This window comes from Thunnus maccoyii, chromosome 6 (genome assembly GCF_910596095.1).
Source record: "Thunnus maccoyii chromosome 6, fThuMac1.1, whole genome shotgun sequence".
Classification (NCBI taxonomy): Eukaryota; Metazoa; Chordata; class Actinopteri; order Scombriformes; family Scombridae; genus Thunnus; species Thunnus maccoyii.
In genome coordinates this window covers 23,337,461-23,356,587 of record NC_056538.1, presented here as the reverse complement: position 1 = coordinate 23,356,587, position 19,127 = coordinate 23,337,461, and the positions used below count along the sequence as shown (strand labels likewise).

The 19,127-nt window shown below is 39.4% G+C and overlaps 1 protein-coding gene and 1 long non-coding RNA gene across 4 annotated transcripts in view; both read right to left on the bottom strand.

The window, feature by feature from the left end:
- rtn4rl1b (reticulon 4 receptor-like 1b) overlaps positions 1–19,127 on the bottom strand; it is a 165,366-nt gene that overhangs the window by 121,247 nt on the left and 24,992 nt on the right. The gene's annotated exons all lie outside the window — the stretch shown is intronic.
- LOC121899220 lies at positions 13,550–17,672 on the bottom strand. Of its 2 annotated transcripts, none has more exons than XR_006096653.1 (4): positions 17,545–17,672; positions 14,967–15,436; positions 14,231–14,627; positions 13,550–14,098 (listed from the first exon to the last, which is right to left on the bottom strand). It is a non-coding gene; the product is annotated as an uncharacterized LOC121899220 (long non-coding RNA). The 2 variants fall into 2 exon arrangements; XR_006096654.1 differs by having other exon boundaries at positions 13,550–14,084.

Here is a 19,127-nt window from a genome sequence, read left to right as displayed (position 1 = left end):
TTACACACACAGTTGGTGTTTATGTCGCCAACTAGCTCCAGCTAACATCTGCACAGTCTACACACCGGCTATTTGGGGTGAATAAATACAGACTGTAAATACAGTGCAAATAACGAGGTGATTTTTGCCTCTGTCTAAACACACATTTATACATGCACGACTTGCAGTCACAGACTGCTTAATTTGCTGCATTTAGGTCAATGCACTGGGGTCTGCCAACAACTCTTCTCTACCTGCTCTCCTAGTACAGATGAGACAGTCTCAGCTATTCAATTACTCTGTCAGTAAGGAGGCAATGGCACAAGGGTGAAGGAGTAAAGGGCTGAGGATGGGCACTCCTCTTCAATCTCTGCCGGACTCAAAGCCATGCTGTCCTATATTCATCAGCAGTAGCGTGAATGTCAGAGAGGAGAAGAGATTAGCACAGTGTCAACCCTGACGGAGGTTAATGCAGGAGCAGGCCAACCATTTGTAACCCAAAAGGAGATTAATTACTGTCGGATTGTGCATGCGTTAGCTATTTCATTCGCTTTGGTGACTTTTTTGTTGTGTTTGTACTTGTTCCACACGTTGAAAATCTAGCTTCAATAGGGATCATCTCTTCTTTGCATTGCTCTATCTTCCCTCTGTGCTGTGCTCCTTCACTCCTTGAATCAGCATCCACTGCACCATTTTTTCAAATTAGAAAGGGCAGGCCATTTTATTTTAGTATTTCATTAGTTTTTCAGATACATAGAGAAGATAGATTGGATGCTGGAGTCAAAACACACCCACTGCAACACATTTTGCATTATAAACCCATTCCTTAATGTAGGCTCTGCCTTACTGGGCAGCATTTCCTGTCACAGTCAGTTTTTCTTTTATTCAGTATTTACCTGCCAAACAGCACAAAATAACAATAATATATCTAATGCGAGGTCAGTGATAAATATTAGTGACTCAAGGATGAATTTGCCAAGTGCAGACAGGGAAAAAATCACATTCCAGCCCATATTCTCATTTTTGGAAGTTTTTGAAGTTTGTTCTCTTCCCTAACTCACTCTGCATTTTTAACTGGTGTTCAGTGGAGGATAGCACTACAACTGAGCAACCAGCAATGCAAGATATTTTAGCATGCAAGGCTAAATGTATTCACCAATTTGCATATGAATATCTTGCATCTCTTCAATTCTTCATCTTTTACATTTCATCTAACTAGCTAGCTCCCTTATTCCTAAGCTGTTTAAGCCATTCATGAGCCGCCATAACTCAACGAGAAAGGCGAATGAGAGCATTGAGGGAAGCGTTGAAGGCTGCAACAGAATTTTGTAAGAAAAGACCTTCGACCAAATTAGCAAATTACTACTGCTCACTAAAAAAGGGCACTCAAGATATTTAATACTGCCTCAAATGTCAGAGGTTTAGGAGCATATTCGAACATCATTTCTGCTTGGGTAACATTTATTATACTTTCAATTTTCCATGTAAAATTGGATTGAGAGAACATGGATGTGAGGTGTTTTTCAAGTTCAGGTAAAATGAGGCACAAGATTTGAAAAAAAATCTATCCTGGAGGAACATTAAAATGTGGGAACACAGGACTGAAATCTATGACAAACAATGACCTTGGCACTGAAATATTCCATTTGTATATAAAAAAGAACAATTCATACAACATTAAAATATACTTATCAGATTCCATTTCTTAAATCTCCATTTAAAGAATAAAATAAAGTTTAATTGGTTTTACAAAGCAAGATATGAGAACACAATAATTCAAAACTACAAATTAATGGGGCATTATGTTTTGAAGTCAAGATTCAAGATTCAAGATTCTTTTATTGTTACATCCCATTATACAAGTATGAGAGAGTAAAATATTCTTGGGTTTCGGTTCCGCAACATTGCAGCAACAATAGCAATAAAATAAAATAGAAATAGCAGTAAAATAGAATGAATGTATGTCAATGTAATGTCCTCTGAAGTGATGGAAACATGACCCTGTGTGTGTGTGTGTGTGTGTGTGTATGTGTGTGTCACAGACAGGCAACAAGCCATTAATGTCCATTATTCATAAACCTGGTTGCTTGGTGGAAAAAAACTGTCCCAGAGCCTGCTGGTCCAGGCCTTGAGGCTGTGCACCATTTGCCAGACAGCAGCAGCTGAAACAGTCCATGGTTAGGGTGGTGGGGTCCTAATCCTATGGGCTTTACTCAGTCTTAGTCTTAGACTTAGTCTGAACAACACCAAAAGTAAGGACACAGACTGAGAAAATACAGGTTGCAGAGGGCCAGGAGAGGCTGACCCTACTTTGAGGCTCCAGTTCCTAATCTGATTTGTTATGTGGGCAGCTGTGCCAGCAGGGCATCACTGAGTAGCCTCACATAACGCTGAATTACTGTATGTGATGGGTTAAATTAGGTTTTAGCATGTATCTGTTTCCCCAGGTGCTACTGTTATGCCCTTAAAACAGGGAAAATATAGTTAGGGGAGTGGGATGAAGACAGCACACTGCTCTCGCCTTCACTCATCTGTATTAAGCCTTAATGATATACAGTGCAACCAAATTCATACAATTTTCTGTATGAATACACTCAGTTTCAGGACCACAGGTTTCCACAACTAAGTTATCCTCCTATGTTCTTCTAAATAATGTAAATTATATTTTTAACCAGTGTACAACATGGACTGTAACTTACAAGAAATACATTTTTAAGTTATGTATTTTAGCTGACACATGACTTGACTTCTTATGGTGATAAAATAACATTTTTAAGCACCTTAGAGAAAGTATCTTAGTGACAAACTTAAATGCAAACAATGGCGGAACAACAGCTGGATGCTAAGCTAGCTCACACAGTGACAGAGTTAGCCAGAAACTCTTTAACAACATAAAAGTATAAAATTCACCTCTTTCTTTCGCGATGAACAGCAGTGACAAAATAACAATTATCAACAACATGTGTTGCTAAGTTCATAGTGCTTTGTGCACAGTAATTACTTTGAAACAGGGAAAATAGGGGAGAGGGATGAAGAAAACAGCACACTGCTCTCACCTTCACTCGCATGGATGTATTTTAAGAACTGGACACATTCAGTCCAATAAGAATTGCTCAGGTGGCACATATGCCAAAAAAAGTTTCTAGCTTCCAGGTTTGCTTCCATGTTGTGCAGCCCACTGGATATGTGCAGTGGTATTTCCCCTGCTGGCCCCGCCCATGAGTTCCCACTCAGCCAATAGACTCTACATTGTAATGACGTCACAGATTTTCCTTTCAGATTGAGCTTTCTCGGCTCAAGGAAAGTTTTACAAATATAAAGCCTCAATGGATCAAAAACTCATAATAGAAAGAGTCATAATTGACCTTGTTTGCAGTTGGAGGTGTCCTGTCAACAGTTTTACAGATGTCTCTTTTATAATGGTGGTCTATGGAGAAAATGCTTTTTGGGCCACAGGGGGATTTTTCACTGCAATACCGCAAGTAGCCACTTGGAAAATTGGCTGCAAGGCTGAGTGGCGGAGCCCTATTCAGCTCTTATAATACATCTATGTTCACTCCTCTGTATTGAGTGAGGGAGAGGAACACGATTCTCCCTACTGGAGCCCTACGGCATTACCAATAGCTCAACCCATACAAGAAACTGCATTACGGATTTGTACTATCTACACTCTGGCTACATATTCTCCACAGTAATAACCTTAGCAACATAGCCAAAAATAACAATGAAATGATGTGTTATGAAAATGGAACACAAGGAATATAATTGCATAACTCTAAAAGGAATAAAATTATGTTTTCTGAAAAATCAAATTTTTTTTAAAATTCTTAACTGCCACACCACAGTGCCCTAAATCTTCTGTGAGACTTGTCTTCATTTATTGAAAGAAATGGTCTCTACATACAATATTCATTATGTTTTGCATTGCATATAAAATAAGCCCATGTTTCAAGCGCTTCCACGTGGATCCAAGGGGCCAAAGCCCTTCAAGGTCATTTAAAAGACGAGGAGCTAAAGCATGACAGCAAAGGAGAAAAACACTTTGTAGAGCAGGAATATATTATCTCTTCTGCTGCCACTATTTAAGAGCAAATAAAAAATTCCAACCATCCGACATGAGCTGCTACTATTATCAAGGGAAATCAAGTGCCGTGGTGAATTATAGCTCACAATAACCTCAAGGTACAACGCATGTTTCTGACACAGCACCTGTAGCAGAGCAAATATCGTGCTAGTAATGCAATTTGTACCCCGTCGCATGCTGACGCTCTCTGTCTTGTTTTATTCAGTGCAGGATCTCTTCAACTGATCCGACTGTGACACAGCTGTGTCACGTCTCACTGTTGGGGGATAAAAGGTGGAAGATGGAGGAAGCCATCCATCGAAAGGTCTGCATGGGGGACAACTTTGAGAGAAAAGGCTCAATAAGGTAGAAAAGGCTCAGGGAGGTGAAATAAGTTGAGCACTGTCCCTGTGGTGACCCAGTCTGATGAGAATAACAACACTGCTAACTGGCCACAGATGTGCCAATGTTTCTGACAGCTAAAATAGGACAACAGCCTCTTCCACCTCCCTCCCTCAATCTCTTGTATACCCACAGGCTCTGCAGGTTATCTTGCTATGATCCATCCTGCATTTAGCAGGTAATTGGTTAAGCTACTGCAGCAGCTAGTGTAAGCATCCAATCAGGTCTACAATCATGAATTCAGTCCACACATCCATTGTGATTTTCTGGCATTAAATTTTCCTTGGAGTTGGTCTATAAGCCAGGCTCATTTTCACAGAAAATTCTCATTTCAATTAAGTGTGTCAAAGTGGTTTAATCTAGAATCAGATATGGCTGCATTTGAGGGCCTCGTGTGGTTGTAATTAAGGCTCAGTGGGAGTTGTGGCCCTGGAGGGAAGCAAGGTCTCTTAGGTCAGACTACAATCACTGCCTTCACATGTGGCCTGCCTGCCTGCCTTCCACTGTACCACAGAAAAATCTGAGCTTCCAGTCAGGTGATTTTATTATCAGCAGCCTAATTGGGAAAACATGCCTTTCATTGGCTGGGTAATGACTGTGAATGGTTTTATAGCTTGTCAAACAACAGGCTATTTTCAATTACCTGCAGACCCAAGTGTTCGAATGCCATGAAATTGAGCAATGGAGGAGTTCAGAAAAAAAGCCTGCTGATGTGCTTAAATCTGTTCATTTGGAAAATGGACCCCAAGCACTGATGGCTGTATAGTCACAACTGTGTAAATGTAAAAGCCTTGCAGCCTCCCAGTTAGATAATATTGGCAACAACAGGTTTCCGTAGTCCTAGTTTGTGTGTATTTTCAATTTGAGCAAATGAAAAGAAAAATCTGAATAGATGACAAAAGAGAATGTATTGCAAAAAGGTTTTTAATGCATAGTGGAAGTGTTAGAATATCAGAAAAGAGAAGATGTGCTAAAACGATGGAAACAGATTTTTCAAATACACCTTGATGTATTTATGCTTCTGATTCTTCTATTGTAGATTAAGCATTCATGTCATGTTGCCACCCACTGTTACCTTCTTCAACTCAGCCAGAGAGTTACAAAAAAAAAAAAAAAAAAAAAGAGCGAGGTTGTTTCTGTTAATTTGGTATTCTTGTCACATCTTCTTGAATATATTTGCATAAAGGGAGTTAATGAAAACTCACACTGATTCTCATTTCATTTTGCTGAATTTTCAAAAAATTTGCTCAAAATGTGTGCAATTTTATGGAAATGTCCATGGAAAAATCATTCAGCTCATTTTGGTGACTACCACAGTAAATGCCTTAGAACTATGAAATAAAATGGTTAAAGTCTCAGGGTGACATTGAAGGCTCTAGTTGGTCTATCCTACCTATGTTTTCGCCTTCTTGCCTGCCAGCAAATGACAAATGAATTTGAACCTGAGTTTTAAGTCTTCTCTCTCCCCTCACTCTCTTCCTCTTGCTGCAGTTTTTCAATATGACACTGTTTAACTTCACTTTATCTGTCTCTTTTGTTTCCTTTTTGCAACATTGTTTTTTTTCAGCTCCATGTTGTCTGCACTGCTCAGCTATTCATCCTCGCCTCGTTGTTCCAGCTCTTTGCCCTTTTCTCCACCCTCACTTCATCAACCCCTCCCTCATTTCTCTCTTTGCCCTGGTCCCTCCATCCACATCACTTCCACCCTTATATGCTGTCGCTCTTGCTATCCCCCGCTTCCCAGTTTGCATCCTCTAGAGGCTGAACTCTCTATTAATAGCGTAGCAATGTAAGGAGAGAGAAAAAACAGAGAGAGAGAGAGAGACAATGAAGAAAAGAGAGAGAGAGACAATGAAGAAAACAGAGAGAGAGAAAAAAGAAAAGAAAAGCTTGCACCACATGATCCCATTTCCAAGGCGCAGACATGGATGCCTGTTGCAGGGCAGGCAGCCATCCACGGTCGACACACCACTGATCCCACTATTACAAAGAGCTGAGCTCCATCCCACACCCTCAACCCCTAAAGGCAGTCTGTACCATAGCACTCCTATTTTAACAAACCTGTGTGGGTTTAACAATGTGCACAATGGAGTTTAAAATCCAGGCATTTCATCTGGACATTGTGATTCACTGACAGCAACAGCTCATGTTATTTTGCTTAAAATTCAAGCTACAAGCTTTGATTTGTCTGTGTTTCAGTTATATAATACTCATAAAGAGCATTAAGAGAGAATAAATGTGAAGCACCCCTACATTATCACCCTTCAAGAGGAAAACAGGCTTAATATTCTAAACTAAGAACTAATTGGCACCGATGCATACATTATTTTTTGTACACTTTTGTGCGTTTGTTTCTAGTGTGGGGAATGTTTACTTCATTAGGCCTTTATCTCATGAAGACAGACACAGTATTTTTACTCCTAGCTAGCGTTTGCTTACAATGGAGAAGCCATTTGGAGAGTAAAGAGCATGAGAGTTAGTATGGTTATGAAGGAGCAGACGGGAGAGACTGTGTCTTGAGGTCAGCTCAGCTGGGAAGCAGACTCATTCAATCACTTGGACACAGATCAAGAATAGTGAGAACCTGTATTTCTTGCCTTGAAATTAATTGGTTTCCTTTTCCATTTCAAAAAAAAAAAAAAAAAAAGAAAAACGCAAATGAGTGGCTGCCGTTGAGTAGAGTGTAAAGGGGCAAAGAAAAAGGCAAGGGGTTCATTTTTCTTCTCACGGTCATGACGGATAGGTGGCTGGAAGTGAACGATAATAAATCCAGGAAAAAGGGTGTATCAGAAAAAAAACAACAACTGGGGAATAAAGGGCTGTCTATTTGAGATTGCAATCACAGTATTTCAGAGCTTGAGGCATACTGAATGCCATATCTATCATGATAAGGTAGCAGGAAAATTATCCTGTAAACTGATTCAAAGTTTGTTATTGTGAAGCTTGTGTGCGTCTATGTGTGCACATGTGTCTTCACTCAGATGTGTGCAGCTGGTAGCTGGTATGTCTTAGCAAAAGCACTGGCTACATGACAATTTTAACTTCAGTAAGCAATTAATCTGGTGGATGACTGTGTCAGAAATATTTATTTAAGTGTTATTAATGGCATTCACAACCACTGCAGTATTTACCCCCATCTGTTGCCTTTTGTTCTGTTTGGTTAGAGACCGTCACGTCTGTCAGTTACTGTCATAACTCTCTATTGTGTATTAATTGTTGTTTTTATCCCGATCACTACTGAGAAAAGCACTGTCTAATTGATCTGTTTTGCTTTCATAAATAAGGTTTGAAGGACAGTAAGTGGTTTTTCATTTTTCTAACCAATTAACCACAAAACATGTATACATAACATTACTGCTAACCATATTCAAAACTATTTTATAAGATTTTTTTTCTGAAGATAAGATATGATTTCTTTCCTTCCACCCAGAAATCAACTTTAATACAACTGCAGTCAGGGTTTGCTATGAAACTTGCTTTGTTGGTGCATTCAGGGACTTCCCACATTAGATATTTCAAAGTCGTCTGCCAAAAAGCATTGCATTCATTAGCTAGGTTGTTGAAAAGGCAAGCCCAGAGGACAAAAAGTAAGCAAGCATGGACATTGTGAAAGAGATCATTTGAATGTTCCTGAATTTAAAAAGTTGCCCAACTGTCAAATATCTAATGATTCAGCATCCTTGAATGCACCACCAAAGATGGTTTTCAGAAAAGTCTAGTGGCTCCCTGGAAGGTAGGAAATCTAAAACTGTATGGTACCCTCTGAAAAGGGATAGCAATAATTTGAGATAATAACTGGAATGTCAGAAATGTTTGTAATGAGGCCTCAAAATTGAAACATTCCTTCTGAATATATGTTATGTTGTTGATGCTCTGTGTTCAGAGGAGCTGGTGGGTCAGCACAGCAAAAACAGTTTCTCAGGCAGCAATATTTCTAAAGGATGTGGAAAAAAAGAGAGGATATGTAAAGATGTCATGCTGGGCTCTGGGTCAAGTAGAGCAATGACAAGAGCTTTTCTGTGTACTCCACCTGTCTGATTACCTGTGATTGCGGGGAAATTACTGCGCAAAGGCCATGCTATCTCACAAACCCTTTTAGCTGTCTGAGCCTGTATGTCATATCATCTGATTCTAAAATGGCTTGTGAATTATATGTTGCAATGCAAAATGTGCGGTTGCTGAGACACTTAGAGCAGACCATATGAAAAGGGTCAGCATAGGGGTTGAGATAAAGCAAGAGAAACAAAAAAGAGCACGCTCTAAGAAGTGCTTTTAGTAATGGATGCAAATTATATCCTGCTAATCGGAATCAAAAAGTACATAAAGACAAATGTACAAATATGAAAAGAGCTTCAGCTTGTTTAAAGCATGGGTTTTAACTGCTAGTGCTTCAATGCTTTTGATACATCCCTAAACCCACAATTTAGTTCAGGAGTTATGTGTTCACTAAGTAGTTTAGTTCGATCCAAAAAAGAGTTTTGTTTTGTTTAATATTCTCCTACTCCTGCTGATATCATACACTTACATGTTTGCTGCAGTTCTAGGTTTATTTAGTTGTTGCGCTGCTGCCATTTCCTATTAATGTCAGTCATGATTGCTTTCCCTTCCTCTCAACAATCTGTGCCCTGACATCCCACCATTCATAACAGCTCACAACCTTACCCTGTTTATACTTCAAAACCTATTAGTCAGCCCAGAGTCACAAGAGGCCATGCTTTCCCCACAGTGGACTGAATCTGTTATCGCAGTGTTATTTCACTTCTGTGCGGCTATGTCCGGACTTCTGCTGTTAAAGCTCACATAGGCAAAACACATATATGCACAAACTAACACATAACCACAGATACACATACAGACAATCTCCAGGAGGGGGAAAGGATATGGAGCTGTAATGTATCACCCCTGCTGGCATGGCCTTTTCACACAAGCTGTTGTGGGTCTCTTATCGCCCACACTTCTTTCAAGTGCAAAGGCAATATTTCTACACTGAATGGCTTGGATGTAACTATACATCAGCAGAAACTCTGTTGTCTCTGTAGGAGTGTCAAAGAGGACAGAGAGGTAAACAGGTTCAGGGATTGCTCAGGCGTCTCTCTCTTTGTTTCTGTGCTCTCTTGTTGCAAAGCAGAGGGAGAGTCGGGGTGGGAGGAGGGGACAAGGGGTGAGAAGCAGTGTTTGAAGTGTATTAGTACACAAGCATGCCTGATTAGACAAGAGAACAACAGCACTTTGTGGCTTAGTGTTTCAGCTCCTCCTCACTCCATTCTAATTCAGTATCAATGACATATTGTACTGTCAAACATTCTGCAGTGCAGGGGTAGCAAGTAACTCATTATAAATATTTATTGACTCCCAAAATAAAACTACTTTTGGGATGGCAAGAACTATAGAATAGTCTACAGGTATCCTGTTAGAGCACAGTTAAGGTGTGGTCAGGCTTCATTTTGTGAAATACTTTTGTACACTAGCTCCCGCACTTTATGTTTAAAAACCTGTGCCTGATGAAGATCTGATTGATTAAATGTTGCATAGCAACAGTGAATAAAAAACATTAGGGAAGTAGAAAAAAACTGTCTGTGGATTCTACTCTTTGCCATGCTTGCAAATTCTGCCCCATGGATATACAGTATATGGATGTATTGACGAAACAGAAGTTGCTCACTGAGTGTCTGTTTCCTTACTTCCTTTTTTTACCCTCAAGGTATTTGTGACCCTCATAAAAATTGCCTCACAGACTCTCTGTCTCACTCTGCCCATACTATTTCCTGTCCCACCTGATTTCTACTACAGTTCACAAGTAAATTTTTCCTACAGTACATCTGCCTTAAATTCTTTTTTCCCAGGTAAGGCAGTCTTTGTGAATGTGTTCTTATTGAGAAAAAAACCAAAAAAAACCCCCAAACAATAACAGATGGTCATCAGTTTGAAGAGAATCACTAACATTGAAGTAAATGATTGGTACTCTGTATTAGCGATGTGCAGAGAGCCCAGTATTTGTATCTGTATTTGTATTTGTTGAGGCAGCAAAATTATTTGCATTTGTATTTGTGTTCGAATAAAATTGGAAAGAGGCTTATAAATCCTGTTTTTGTATTTATTACGCTTTTAATTTGAGAAAATTAAAGTGTTACAATAACTGTTCGTGAATAATCTACCTTACGAAGGAGGTCCCCACACCAGGTCTCGAACTGGAGTCTCCCCGATCGAAGATGACTGCGCTGACTACTGAGCTAAAACTTTACTCATCGACTCACTGCAGACAGTCCTCTGACAATTTATACACCCATAACACAGAGACAGCACACCATGTAACATGTAGAAGAACTTCAAAGGTAATTCTTGCTTTGCACTTTTCATTTATTGTCTATTTTTTACAACCTACAACCTTTGTGGAAAGGAGTAGAGGAACAACAGGTTATGGAGAGTCCATTTGGGACTTACCCCAACTGTAACAGTGGAGCAGAGGAGAAAGACTGAGATAACGATGTAACCGACCTGCAAACTGGTATTTGACATGTTTTTTTTTTTCTTCCCAAAAACAAATAATTTTTAAAATATTTATATGAAACAAATATTCGTATAAAACCCACTATTTGTGCTTTGCCGAATAATGCATTTGTATTCGGGTACACCCCTACTCTGTATCGGTGCTATCAGAATGCCATATTGGCCCCCTTCAATGACTATATGTAATAGTTTTTACTCAGAAATGTCCTTAAAGCAGCAACTTTTGTGATTTTACCTGAGTTATTATCAGTACAAGTCATCCTACTTCTACTTGAGTAATGTTAGAAGTGACATTGACAGCACTTAGTCTTAGTAGGGTGTTTAAATTCTCCACTCCTCCAGAAAAGTGCGAAGTCTGACAGTCATTACATCTATTTTTACTTCTCCACAGAAAAATCCATATCCACATCCCCATAGGGTTTTCTGTAGTTGTGCTATACATAGCCATGCACTGTTTGTATAACCTTATATTATGTCTATATTTATCCTCTCGTTGAAATGACCCTGAGATTGTACTTAAAAGTGAGAGTATAGAGAGAAGTGACGAAGACCTAGAGACGCTTTTTGTCTTGTTCTGCTTCAATTGTCTGCCACTTTTACTTTTTTTTTATGTCTGTCTGTGAATTTAACACAGCTGCCATGTTTCATATCCACCACCCACAATCACACTCCTTGAGGGTTGTCTAGACATGCTTGAATTTGGACACTACCCTTTTCTCCTTCCTGGTATCCTCTACAGTTCTCTGTGGTGGCAACACATTGCCTCCTGTGGTGTTATAGCCAGACACAGAGTTGGCTGCCACATATACCATCTGGTCTCTTATGTCCTACGGAGAGAGTGCCTCGTCCGGGTCAACCAGGTAGTCCAGTGGAGCCTGGCAATGTCAGTTGGTGGGAAAGCATTTTCATTTTCCTGGTTATTCCATATACAAATGCAGTGGGTTGGGGGTACTTGAGCAACCACTGGAATTGGCCAAAATCTTCCTTAAATGTTTCATAAAAAATACTTTCAAAGAATGATGATGAACATAACAGAATTAATTTGTACATAAATATGTGTTTGCTAATGATTAGTTCATTGTTATCTAACAGTTTATTTAACACTTACAACAGTCAATAACCTAATGTTATCAGAATATTTGACATGTGAATTGACACCCTAAATGCAGACTTGTTTATTGAATGGCCAGAAAAGTAAGCAGTTGAGATGGAAGATATTAATTTAGAGTGGCTGTTCAAGTATTTATCAACAGACAATGTAGTTTGCTTGCTTGCTTGATATGACCTGGTGGATTTACAAGCACCACAATATTGTTTAGTTTTGGATCTATGAAACTCAGGTGTTGTTTCCTTCATATCTAAAGCATGTGGAAGAATGTGGTGGGTTATTGACAAATATAATGCTGGACAATGTGTTGTGAAAAAATACGACCAGGGGACAAAGTCCTTGCTGACAGGAGGTTTAATATTGTTGACACAGTTGGCTTTTATAAGAATGTCTTAAATACTGGCCTTCACAAGAGGAAAATGCCTGCCAAAAATGTGAAGGACACTAGAAACCCTGCAAATCTTTGGATCTTCTTGGAAAGAGTGAACGGGCTTTTGAAAGTATTATTTTTTGCATAGTACTTTACCAGTGAATATACTAAACGTAAAGAATAGTGAGACCAAATTGTACCATTTGCTTTGGTCCATAAATGTAGACCAAAGGGTATGGGGTTACTTTTGCGTCTTGTTTGCAATCAAAAACAAGATTTGAAAGTAAAACTATTGACACTGCAATCAAAAAATGTTTTATTGCAAGTAAATTAAATTTGTGATTAAAATGCAAATCAAAAACTTTTGTTTGCAAATCCAGAAGTTTTGCTTGCTGTTGAGCTGCATTTTGTGGGCGGGATCTATGCTGAAAGATGTAAGACACACCTCTATTGGCCAGTATCGAACGGAGTGACAGCTTGGCAACATCCACATAAGTAAACGAGAGTGGGAATTTTGAAGTCCACGGAGAAGACAGGGCAGGAGCAAAGACAGAACATCAACGCACAGGTATGTTTACACATAACTTCTGTCTTAGTAATAGCAAGGATGTTATATTTAAAGTGGTGCATGTAGATTTATTTTGTTAAACGATCTGTGATGTTGTAATGGGTTACAAGCAAGTGACTAGCTAATTGAGCTAAGCTGGCAGCTAGAGGCTGACAAAAGAATATATATTTTTTAGCCCATTACAACACCACAGATTGTTAAGCAAAAGAAATCTACATGCACCAGTTCAAACATAACGTTCTTGCTATTACTTAAACAGAAGTTATGTGTAAACGTACCTTCACATTAAATATCTGTCTCCGCTCCCACTCTGTCTTCTCCATGGACTTCAAAACTCCTTCTCTCGTTTACTTACTGTGGATGTTGCCAAGCTGTCACTCTGTTCAAGACTGGCCAATAGAGATGTGTTTTACATCTTTCAGCACAGGTCCTGCCCACAAAATTCAGCTTAACAGCAAGCAAAACTTTTGGATTTGCAAACAAAACTTTTTGATTGGCATTTTAATCACAAATTTATTGTACTTGCGATAAAACATTTTTTGATTGCAGTGTCATTTTTTGATTGCAGTGTCAAATCTGTTTTTTCATTGCAAGCCTATTCTGTTTGATTGCATAATAAAGACGCAAAAGTAACTCCATAAAAGTGTGAATATTTTGTGTAACCTTACATTTAGAAATAGCTGTAATCAATTGTTATCAAATATTTGTCTAATAAAAATTGGTTTATTTACTAGTGATTAAGTTACCTGTTGTAGCAAAATGTAAATAAATATCAGCTGAAGAAAAAATTACATATTGTACCAAAGGAAAATTTAATATAGCACCTCTACAGTAACTTTTGGTTACTGTAGAGGTGGAGTAACTTGTCTTTCTGTTGGCCCTTCTCGAACAGCTCAGACAAGAAGGCCACTGCACACTCGTCTTCACTCTTTACAAGAAGGTGCTTGACATCGTGGAACGCATCCTGGGCAACAGAGGCTTCAAAGTAATGAGACTGGATGGCACAATAACACAGACTGCAGAGAAAGAGAGACACATCACTCTCTTCCAGACAGTCACTCCGTCTTCCTCCTGACCTTAAATAAACCTGAAATAAAGCACCTGATGTCAAAAAAGGATAATGTTAATGAAATTTAAACTTAAATATCGCACTAAATCTAAAATGATAAAAGTTACATATGGCAGCAAATGTAAATTTATAGACAATGTTAAACCAAAACTAAATCCACACACCAAGTCATATCTTCAAACTGCAGTCCACTTCAAGCAGAGATTAGGACAGGAGGGATTTACAGTCATATCTTCAGGTGGGTGTTGCCATGACGGGACCTGAACCATCTCCTCAGCAGCTCTGGCAGAACACATGTCTGGAAAAAAATGTGTTGCGCTGGCAACATGATCCCAAAACTCACTATCCGTCTAGGAGCTGTCAATGACAACATCCTGAGGACAGTAACTATGAAGTCACAGTGTCTCATATTGCAGACATGCAACTGACACTGCACTTGATGGTAGTAGTCATGGTAACACTACTTCCTTTGGTTCTTGTATTGTCCTCCAGTGTCATCTTTGGCTGTGAAGGGGCACTTGATCTCCAATATCCCACAACAGAGCCAACTGACCAGTCCATCTGGAGAGGATGAGACATGGGGCCACTTGATATTAATGTCTTTCTCAACATTCTGCATTTATGGTTTCTGATTGTAAAATCTTCCCCATTTTGCAGCCATATCTGTAGAACAGCGTACAGCATAATCCCATTTACTTGATAATGATAAAGTATTAAAAGCTAGTTATGCCAGATTTTAAATAAACACATCTCACCTGGTAGCCTGTTTGCTGGATCTGTGAGCTGAATCCATATTTTAAAAATGCAATTTACAGCTTTCCAATAATATAATCTTAAAGAGCAATTTGACACCAGCTGAAAATCCTGTCTATTCTGAACTCCAGTGATTTGATTTCTTACCTTGCTGCAGTGATGTCAAAGTGTACTCCAGGTGGTGTCAGTACACAGAGGTGTCCTGGCCATCAGTCAAGGGCTGAATTTCTTTTCCAGTACACCCTGCTACACCATGAAATCATTGTTGGGTGTGGTTACAGGTCCAACAAAACACACCGCTGATGATGTATAATCATATCCCAAGGTGCTTTAGTGTTGAATCATGACTAGTTAGGTCAAAATCTTACTTAAAGCAAAAAAATAAAGAGGTACAACCCAGAAAAACTGATTCAGCTTTGAACTCCAGTGAGTCATGAAAAGAGCAGAAAGTTTGTTCTCTGTGGCAGCGAGCTGTGTAGTGCAGTTAAGATAGAGTTCCAACTCATCTCACAGGGCTGAATGTTTTTAATATCCGTACCCAGTGCTGCACTGAAGACGATGGATATGCTTGGTTTCCCTCTTCCCATCATCTTGTTTTGCAACACCTCTCTTTTTATCTGTTTAGTGAAGAGGCACATTTTAAAAATAGAAGGCATTGCCAGATTCAAAAATAGAAGTGTTTTTGCACACTGATAATGTGATGTCACCTCACTGTCATTCTTACCAACACCTGTTAAAACTTGTGAGCTAACAAGGAAAAAGGTAGATTTCTACAAGGATCAGACAGTGTAAAGTTGTGAAATAGAAATGACAGGGTGTGTGTCTATGTTTGTGTATGTTTTTCTACGACATTTTGGGGACATGTGGTAGCCAACTGATATCGTGGGGTCTTGCATCCATTCTGCATGTTTATGTGTGTGGGAAATTGTATTAATCACGGTGTGGGGAGAAACTCACTTCCCATCTGGGGACAAAAACCTGACCCCCACAAGGTTTCGCATTTGAATTCTGCGTGGTGACAGTGAGGGCGTCAGAAAAAACCTTTTCCCTTTTCCTTTGGCCTTGATGACATTATGATGGCAGGGTTTTTTGCCCCACCTTTCAGTGTGACCATTCAGATTAGTTATTTCCTCTTTAGACTCCTTTGTTTAAAGCATACTGTGGCCTTTAGGGATGGAATTAGGCATGTAGTTGTTCAGGTTAAGGTTAGGAGTAAGCCTCCGAGTAATGAATGTAAGTCAGTACAATCTCTTCACAAGTATCAAAAGCAAATGTGTATGTGTATGTGGAGCAGGGCGGGATAGTCTCTTCAAGGACCGCTTGTTCTTTCATTTCCAACAACATCCCTGAATACAAGATCATTATGCGGTCTTGGATTAATAGCCATAAAATATAACCAAAAACTATCAGCACATTGTAAGTGAATCAAAACAAAACTTGGCGCTGCAATTAGTTCTGTACCGAATGATTTTTTCTTGCATCTCTGACCACCAGGATGCCATTAAGTATACATTAAGGGAGTCTTTTAGATGCCAGTTAACAGTGCATAGCCCTCCCCCTCCAGCCTGGTGAGTCTGCGCAGAAAAGACATCAGATATGATAACCCAAGGCTCTTTGGACTTGAAGTTGCCTTCTGTAACACCATATTTAGGCACATGATGAATATTGGAGCACATTAATTCAATATTTTAAAAGGCTGAGGCAATTTCCAACATACATGCCACATATCTCTTCTACATTAGTGTCAGAAAATATGTTTCTCCACTGCTTCCTGAATTCCTGATGTCTGACAGATCTGATGGTGGTTTTAATAACAAGCAGGACATGTTTATATGCCAGTAATTCTACGTAAGTGAAATAATGTATTCTACAGTTGGCCTTTCCTATTAAGCTTGTCTCTCATGAGACATCAAAGAGCGTGAATTTTAAACGGCTATTATCCTCATACTAAGCCTGGGTTTATGACACTCACTATGGAGTGCTTTTTGATTGTGTTATTCTATTATTTTGTAGGTAAAGCTTACATTTGCATGTGAGTAAACAGTGGAAACAAGTAACGGCCCAAGCTGAAGTCAAAGCATAGAGACCTCATTTATCTTTCTCAACAAGAAACTATTTGTAGTTGAGCTCCATTTACACACACAACCGCAAATTCAAACACGCACATGATTGCTCATATATTCACTCTGCCTGAGTAACAGACACAGGCAAACCATTAAGGGACAAACATTCACACACATACACATAGCTAGCCAACACAGCACACTGTGCAGGGCCCACCCCTAGCTGTTTCACCCACACATACACACATACATAAAAAAACAGCAGAAAGGATGGATAGGGAGAAAGAAAGCGGGTGCAATGAATTCCAATCCTACACTGCAGATCCCTTTCTTCCAGACATATGACATTTAGTCAGTTATCATAGCTGTCAAAACAAGTGTTTTCTCCACTCTGCAAAGCGCAGTAGCTGATGGCGTGGGAGACAAACAAAGAGGGAGGAAGGGAGGGGAGATAAGTGGAGAAGAGGAAGCCCAGAGTGGTAATCTATGAGGTGGAGAGAAGCTTGAATGATAAACAGAGAGAAAGGAAAGATCAAACAATATTTAAATCATCTGACAGAGTTGCACATAAGGAAACTTTAAAGCACTGAAAACAGCCTCTGTATCTCTGCCGTTAACTTTCTATCCTTCACCATTGTAATACCACACCCATCCAACATTACCTCCACTCCAACCACCGCATGATAACCTCTGTACAGTAGTCTTCTCTGAACTGAGGCTGATCACAGAGTGCCTCACTGTGGATACATCCAGCCCTGGAGGCATGCCCTGGGGAGGAGAGGCCTCTGGATTTCATTGCAGAGCTCTGATTTAGCTGCTCCTCTGATGCTCTAACTCTGTATTCTCTGCTCCATGTTGGGTTGTGATTAGGTGCACATAGACAGCTTGTGTTTGCATTAACATACTGTTGGTAACCAGCACAGATAGATGCAATATAATATTTCTCTGAAAGACTACAGTAAATGCACAGACGTGTCTGAGAAGCCTGATTATCATTCAGAGAAGTGAAGCCACAGGCTATCTCCAGAGCAAGATGGAAGTGTTTAATGACAGAACACAGCTCTAAATGCTATCTTGTTTCACATACCTGTCAACACCGGGCTTTGAAAATAAGGGAGATTTTCCAGGACCTCACCTAATCACAATTTTGACATTAGTAAAAAGGGTTTCCTCTCTCAGCTCCAGAGATCTAATCACCTGGTGCCTTTTCTGCCTTCCCTGCTGTAATCGAATGGACGGTTGACGTGTTCTTCGTGGCTTCTTGGGCACACTTATGTTTAACAGACCTAACACTAAAGTCCACCCTACACACGTTACGAAACGCATGGTTGCTAATATGCAACCATGCATGTCAGGAATGGGAAAATAGTTTCCCAAGTATTTAAATATTTACACAGAGATCTTTTTTTTGCTAGCATTTCACCTATTTCATTAAGGTACAGTTACTGAGCTCAACAACCTTTTAACAGCTTAAGAAAACATCAAGTTATTAGAGTTGTTATATAGTATCCGTGCCTGTATTAAAAGATCTGTAAGTCCTTTTATAGCAGGTTTCAATCTTGTGCTTTGACTTTTGTTGGTGGGCATGCCCCTTAGTTTACATTTGAATTTGCATTTGGTCATTTTGCAAACAGAATGTGCCTTCAAAAATATTTACCAGAACAGTAATTCATCTAGATACAGGTGTAAGATCCTTAAAATTTCTTGCTTTGAATGTGTTCATGTGTCTCTCCATCACCTGACACATGGGCTGCTTCTGTGTTTCTCTTTCCTCCTTAAACTTTTTCTTTCAGTCTTGAATCAGTTGTGTCTTCTTTACTTTCTCCTTGTTTTTCTTTCCACACCATTACATCCTGCAATTCTTCCTCACTTCTGACTCCTCCCTCCCAATTCCTTCACTCACTCTCCAGAAATGTAAAAAGCCTTCCTTTTAAAATTTTGACAGAGCATGAAGCAGAACTTTAACTTGTGTGGTCTTAATTACAGTAATTGTGGACAAACAACACAGTAGGAATGCATCAGCAGTCAAGCTATCCAAACTATCAAGCTACATTAACATTACTGTCATGTAAAGCAGCAGCGCCAGCTAAAGTGGACAATTAAAACAACACTAATGTCAATTAAAAAAACTTAAGCTTCACTGAAGAGTTCTTGCAAGCTACTTACTTTGTTGTATTTTCCCTAACAGATTATTATTTGATGCCACACGTGTTAATGTCATATTTCATCCTCTGAACTCTGATTC